The sequence below is a fragment of the Pogoniulus pusillus genome, unplaced genomic scaffold (genome assembly GCF_015220805.1).
Source record: "Pogoniulus pusillus isolate bPogPus1 unplaced genomic scaffold, bPogPus1.pri scaffold_66_arrow_ctg1, whole genome shotgun sequence".
In the NCBI taxonomy this organism is placed as follows: Eukaryota; Metazoa; Chordata; class Aves; order Piciformes; family Lybiidae; genus Pogoniulus; species Pogoniulus pusillus.
Genome location: NW_026974715.1, coordinates 745502 through 751951, shown reverse-complemented (window position 1 = coordinate 751951; position 6450 = coordinate 745502). Strand labels below are relative to the sequence as shown.

The following is a 6450-nucleotide window of genomic DNA, read 5'->3' as shown; positions in this document are numbered from 1 at the left end:
GTTCTAACTGTTCCACCTGCAGGAATGTCACATTTTTCACTCTGCTGTTAGTCTGACATATTTTAAGGGACAGAATCATGAAACTCCAACCTCTTTTCCTTGAGCTTTTTGCCATCGCTTCAGAGGTTCTTTTGTGTTCTGAGCAATGTTTTGGTTTCAGTCTGTCCCAGTCCTCTGTCAGCCTCCCAGCCAAGAAATCTCTGCTCCTGGTGAGGCGGAGCAGCTTCTGTCTGTTGTTACTTGTCCTAGTGCTGAGCACCACCAAGCAGCAGCTGGCACCCTGGTGCTGACCCCTGCCCCTCGGAAATGTATAGACGTTAAGGAGATCCCTTCTCAGCCTTCTCTTCTCCACACTGAACAGCCCCAGGCCTCTCAGCCTTTTTTCCAACCCCACTGTGTCCCCCCCCCCCTTTCCCCTCCCCCCTCTTTCCCCTCCCATGTCCCCTCTTTCCCCTCCCCATGTCCCCTCCCCTCTTTCCCCTCCCCATGTCCCCTCCCCTCTTTCCCCTCCCCATGTCCCCTCCCCTCTTTCCCCTCCCCATGTCCCCTCCCCTCTTTCCCCTCCCCATGTCCCCTCCCCTCTGTCCCCTCCCCATGTCCCCTCCCCTCTGTCCCCTCCCCCTGTCCCCTCCCCTCTGTCCCCTCCCTCTGTCCCCTCCCCTCTGTCCCCTCCCCTCTGTCCCCTCCCTCTGTCCCCTCCCCTCTTTCCCCTCCCCATGTCCCCTCCCCTCTTTCCCCTCCCCATGTCCCCTCCCCTCCCCATGTCCCCTCCCCTCCCCTCCCCTCTTTCCCCCACCATGTCCCCTCCCCTCCCCTCCCCTCTTTCCCCCACAATAACAAGAGCCACACCAGAAGCCAGAGAGCAAAGGGCACAGGAGGCACAATGATGCCGCAGTTAGTCCAAGTGTTGCTGCCAGGCTGCACCAAGAGGAAGGGAGATGCTGGCCCCAAGCAGGTGCAAGGACTCCACAGAGGAGCAGCTCCAAGCCAGGGAGCATCTCCTCAGCTCCGGGGGCACTCATCCTACCTGCACTCACCCTAACTGCACTCACTGCAGGCTCCTCTTGGGTGGCTAAATCCAATTGCCACAGAGCAGCTGTTGCAGCTCCAAGTGGAGCTGCAAATCATTTTGGCTGTGAAAAAAAGGAGCCTGAAAAGCAAAGGAAGCCTCTGGAGGCCTAGGGAAATGGCTGCACTGCCACAAGCTCAGCCAGGGCAGCTTGAGGCTGCGCACACAGGCCACTGACACACTGGGGCCGCTTTTAGGACCTCCCTGCAGGCAGCAATGAGCTCTGCCCTGAGCCTCCTCTGCTGCAGGCTGCACCCCCCCAGCTCCCTCAGCCTCTCCTCACAGGGCTCTGCTCCAGGCCCCTCCCCAGCCTTGCTGCCCTGCTCTGGACACCTTCCAGCACCTCAACAGCTCTGTTGAGTTGAGGAGCCCAGAACTGGACACAGCATTCAGAGGGTGCCTGAGCAGTGCTGAGCACAGGAGCACAAGAACCTCCCTTGTCCTGCTGGACATTTAAAGTACTCAGATATAAGATAATTCAGTGGCTTCAGCACCTTCTGCACCAGAGCAGGAGGTTACAGTCAGCACCAGGCCACAGGGATGCAAGAGCCTGAAAAAACAAGAGAGGAGGAGGGCAGGAAGCAGAAAAGCAAACCTATGTCATGGGGGAATGTGGGAAGCTTTCTCCTGCAGCGGAGCATGAAAGGTAAACATCAGACCCTGTGATGAGAAGTGTCCTTGGAGCCTTGAGGCTCCCAGGGCCTGAGCCGGCAACCATGAGCAACCCACGCACAGCTGTCAGGGGGTGGAATCTGCCGGCCCCCGGGGCGGACGCAGCCCCAAGGGGGGTGACCCTGGCCAGCCCCCCTGGGTGGTACTCACAGGTTGTTTACCACAGGTAACCTATCTCTGCCTTACACATAACTTGGGGCCAATCTGTACTGTCCACTTGTGCCAGCCCCAGGCTGGCTGGAAACACCTCCTCTGAGCACTATATAAGACACTGCACTACCCTAATAAAGCTGTACTGATGCACAGATGCCTGGAAGCTGCTGTCTCGAGTCGTCAGTACCCGATCTCGCCGCTCGCCAGCCTCAGTACCCCGACAGGGGAACAGCAAAGCTGCAAGCACAGCTTTAAGCACAGCATACCAAGGAGGAAGAGAAATCCCAAGCAGAGGAAAGGGGAAGAGTGGCTTAAAGAAAAGCAAAAGCACCCCACAAAGGACACAGCCAAAACATCACCCCACAAAGGACACAGCCAACCTACCACTGCAAAGAGGATCAGCCCCCTCCTGGGGCAGCTTAAAAAGGGGAGTGGGCAGGGCTGGCAAAGTGGCCCCAGCTGGGCTGGGAGGAGACTCCAACAGAGCCCAGCTGCTGTGGGGTTAGGGGAGGGGAAAGGGGCAACATGGTGCACGTGGGGTGGAAAAGGAAGGATGTAGAGAGGAAGATGATGGGGATATCTCTGGCACGATGACATCTGCCAGATGTGGAGCTGCATTTCACACCACTGCTCCATCACTGCTCGTGGGCAGTGCCCATTGTACAAGCACTCACATGGGGGCTGCTTTCCCCTCCCCCCCCTTTTTGCCTTTCCCTACCCTATGCCAACACAGCACTTGGGCATTCAGTCTGCAGATCCAAAGGAAAGATCAGGCTGGAGAACCCGTTCCAGAGGTTCTGTGGGACTCTGAGGAAAGGGCACTGGGCAGAACTGGGACTGATTTTAGAACTGGCTGCCTGGAAAATCACCCTTTGAAGAGTGAAGCCTTTTCTCCTCCAGGACTAGAGCAAGGGGACACAGCCTCAAGCTGTGCCAGGGCAGGTCTAGGCTGGATGTTAGGAGAAAGTTGTTGGCAGAGAGAGTGATTGGCATTGGAATGGGTTGCCCAGGGAGGTGGTGGAGTGGCTGTGGCTGGAGGTGTTGAAGCAAAGCCTGGCTGGGGCTCTTAGTGCCATGGTCTGGTTGCTTGGCCAGGGCTGGGTGCTAGGTTGGACTGCATGAGCTTGGAGCTCTCTTCCAACCTGCTTGATTCCATGATTCTAAGGAGATCTCCCATGTCCCACCCTAGCTGGAAAACATCTCCCATGTGCCAGTCTGGTGGGATGCTCTCTCCATGAGGCTTTGGGGTTTGATTTGTTTGATTTCCCACCTGGCTGTTAGCCAAAGCTCTCCTTGGTTGGATTTGGTGGCGTTTGTTTGATTTTCACTCCTCCCACCCCTGCAGCACCTGAGGCCAATTGAAGTCTCCTCCCACCCCAGCTGTGGCCACTTTGCCCTCCCTGCTCAGTGCCCTTTATAAGCAGAGCAGGAGGAGCCCAGCCCCAAGCTGGGCCCATTGCGGGCCAAGGGATCCTCCGCCTGGCATCCCAGGTGAGTGCGCACGGGTGAGCACCGGGTGCGTGGTGGAGGGTTTCAAAGGCTGGGGGGCCTGGCTGGCCCCCTGGCTAGCTAGGGCCACCTTAGGGCTGGGCTACTGACCCACTGCAACATCCCCCTTAGCTCACGGGTGCTAAGTCTGTGTTGCTACTGAGGCTGAGGTTTCTCTAGGAGGTTGGATCCTCGAAGGCTTTGCTCTGGGTTCTGCGATGGAGGCAAAGATGGAGCAGGAGCACCAACTGGAGCTGGTAACGGACCAGGATCCTCCAAAGTTTTGCTCTGGGTTCTGCGATGGATGTGAACGTGGAGCAGGAGCAGGAACTGGAGCTGGTAATGGAACTGGCAACGCAGCAGAAGCGGTAACGTAGAGTGGAGAGGAGGAGGAAAGCATCAGGGCCCGCCCGGGGGAGGCAGCAGGGGTTTGTCTGCTCGCTCTAACAGGAGGTTTGTGTTTTGCAGGGCTGGCTGGAGGAGAGCCTATGTTGGAGCTGCGTTAAGCTGCCCGGGGGCAGGCAGCGCTGCCAGGACCCTGCCGGACACCCGCACAGGCTGTGCCCCGCCCCAGCAGGAGCTTTTATTGTCCTGCTGCAAGGAGGCTCTGGGTGCAGCTCAGAGCTGCCTTGCACCGTCTGAAGGGGCTCTCCAGGAAGGAGTCCCTCAGCCTGCTCTCAGCTCTCCTTCAGCTGTTGAAACGCAGCTCTAAGGTCTCCCTGGAGCCTTCTCCTCTCCAGGCTGAGCAGCCACAGCTCTCTCAGGCTGCCTTCACAGCAGAGCTTCTCCCATCCTCTGCTCATGTTTGTGGCTTGCTCTGGAACCCCTCCAGCAGCTCCCTGTCTCCCTCGTGTTGGGGGTGCCCCAGAGCTGGCCACAGCAGTCCAGGCTGAGGTCTCCCCAAAGCAGAGGGGCAGATGGTTCACAAGCACAGACACAACAGGCTGCCCAACGACCTTCCCACACTGCAGCTGCAGGTTTCAGTCAGATCCTTTCAGTATCAAAGCTGAGAGTTGAGGGCTAAGGCACCAGCAGCACTGTCCTTCGAGCCAGAGAAACAAACACCAAATGAAATGAGATTTCTCTTAACTGCAGTTCAATTGCCCAAGCCAAGCACTAGAACAACAACCATGCAGATGAATTGGATGACTTGAAAAGCCTTAACAGCTTTATGAGGCTACTCCAACACAGTGACCAGTTACAAACTGCTTCCCTGTGGAAGCATTTTCGCTTCCAATGTTCTCCAAGCACCTGATTTTTCACACAGACCCTTTCCTCTGTGGCCCCAAAGGTATTCATTAATTAAAGGAAGATCTTTGCTTTTCAGGAAGAACAATAAGAGAGATTCATTGGTCTAAAAAATCCTTGCAGCTTTCCTCTTGGATTGTTGAAATGAGCTGTAATGAATGCCAAGTTTCTGGCCAGGTGAGCTGGGTTCAAGGCAAGTGTTGATGAACACAAACAAATGACAAAGCTGTTCCCAAAATGTGCCTCAGCTGAAAGCACAAAGTGATGCCTACGTCTGTTTGTTCCCTCCTTACCTGCTGGTCGTGACCCTAACTACAGACCCTCTGCCTGCACTGCCTAACAGGCTCAGCAGCGTCAGAGCAGAGAGGCAGCCACAGGCTTTCAATGCACACCAATGGCTTGGGCTGCAGCTCTGTTGAGCCCTGGGTTTAATCCTCCCTTCCTGGCCTTTTCCACCTGTGAAAACCTTCAGCTTAGCCTGCAGCTCCTTCTGGTCACATCTCCAAAGCAGAGGGAAGCCTCAGGTTAAGAAATGCTGGCAGCACTCAGGCAGAAAGCAACCTGAGTGAGAGGCATCTCCTGATGCTAGGTTGGGCCGGATGAGCTTGGAAGTCTCTTCCAACCTCCTTCATTCTATGGTTCATACAATTGTCAGGGCTCGAGGATCATCCAGCTGCAATCCCCCTGCCACAGGCAGGGACACCTCACACTATATCAGGTCCAGATGTGAAACTCTCCTAAGTTAACAGAGCTCGTGCAAGAGAAGAAAAACTCATCCCTCAATACCAGTATTTCTATGTAAGTTTTGTAACATGGACAATCCAAGCAGGTTTCATAGTGAAGAAGACCTCTTTTATCTCCCAGTAATATTTCTAACTGCTTATCACAGTGGGAGAGTCCTGGATGGGCAATGTCTCTCTGAAGTTTCCCTCTAAGATTGCACTTGGCTGACACTGCAGGTTGTGGGTAAAGACTTCTTAGTGTTAGGTCTGATCTTGCTTTCTTTACCAAAACGTCTGAGCACAGAAGTGTTCCACTCACTTGACAAGAAAACTGTTCAGTCTGGAGAAGAGAAGGCTCTAAAGAAACTTATTGTGGCCTTGCAGTTTCTCAAGGGGGTCTAGGAGAAAGCTGGAAAGGGTTGATTAGTGCTAGGTTTAGGGGGAATGGATCCAAACTAGAGGAGGGGAGATGTAGATTGGATGTTAGGAAGAAGCTCTTCAGCATGAGGGTGGTGAGGCACTGGAACAGGTTGTCCAGGGGGGTCGGTGGAAGGCTCATCTCTGGAATAAGGTCACCCCTGAGTATCCTCTTCTCCAGGCTGCACACCATCAGCTCCTTGTTTCTTGGACACTGAATGCCTAGACCAGAGAAGTGAAATTGCAGGCTGCTGAAGGCAGACGTTGCTTTAGCTGTGTGTTGATAAAGTGCCAGGCAAAAACAAAGACCTCTAAGCTCATCCACTCCAACCTATCACCCAGCCCTGTCCAATCCCCTGGACCCTGGCACTCACCCCCCAAGTTACCCATTGATGTCACTTGGCCCTGGTACAAACAAACAACACAACAATTTATTGCTTGGTTCTCATTTTAAAGGGTAGAGACTAAAGCTACAAATTGCCTGAATTTGGGAATGCTGCTAGAAGCTGGTGTGTGAACAACTGTCTGTAGCCTGAGATTCCCTCTGCATCCACCTGTAACTGCTGATCACTTACAGTGCAAGTGCTGAGGCAGCCAGTGCCAAACACACATCTCACAGCACAGCAACACCGAGGGAGTGTGGAAAGCTGCTGTGTGACCCCTGAGTGGAGTCCTTGTTCC

The 6450-nt window shown here is 54.7% G+C and overlaps 1 long non-coding RNA gene across 1 annotated transcript; it reads left to right on the top strand.

Annotated features, from left to right (window-relative positions):
• The first annotated feature begins 3186 nt into the window (after nucleotides 1–3186).
• On the top strand, nucleotides 3187–5095 carry LOC135174471 (uncharacterized). The gene is made up of 3 exons (XR_010301916.1): nucleotides 3187–3385; nucleotides 3563–3750; nucleotides 3851–5095. It is a non-coding gene; the product is annotated as an uncharacterized LOC135174471 (long non-coding RNA).
• Nucleotides 5096–6450: the final 1355 nt, after the last annotated feature.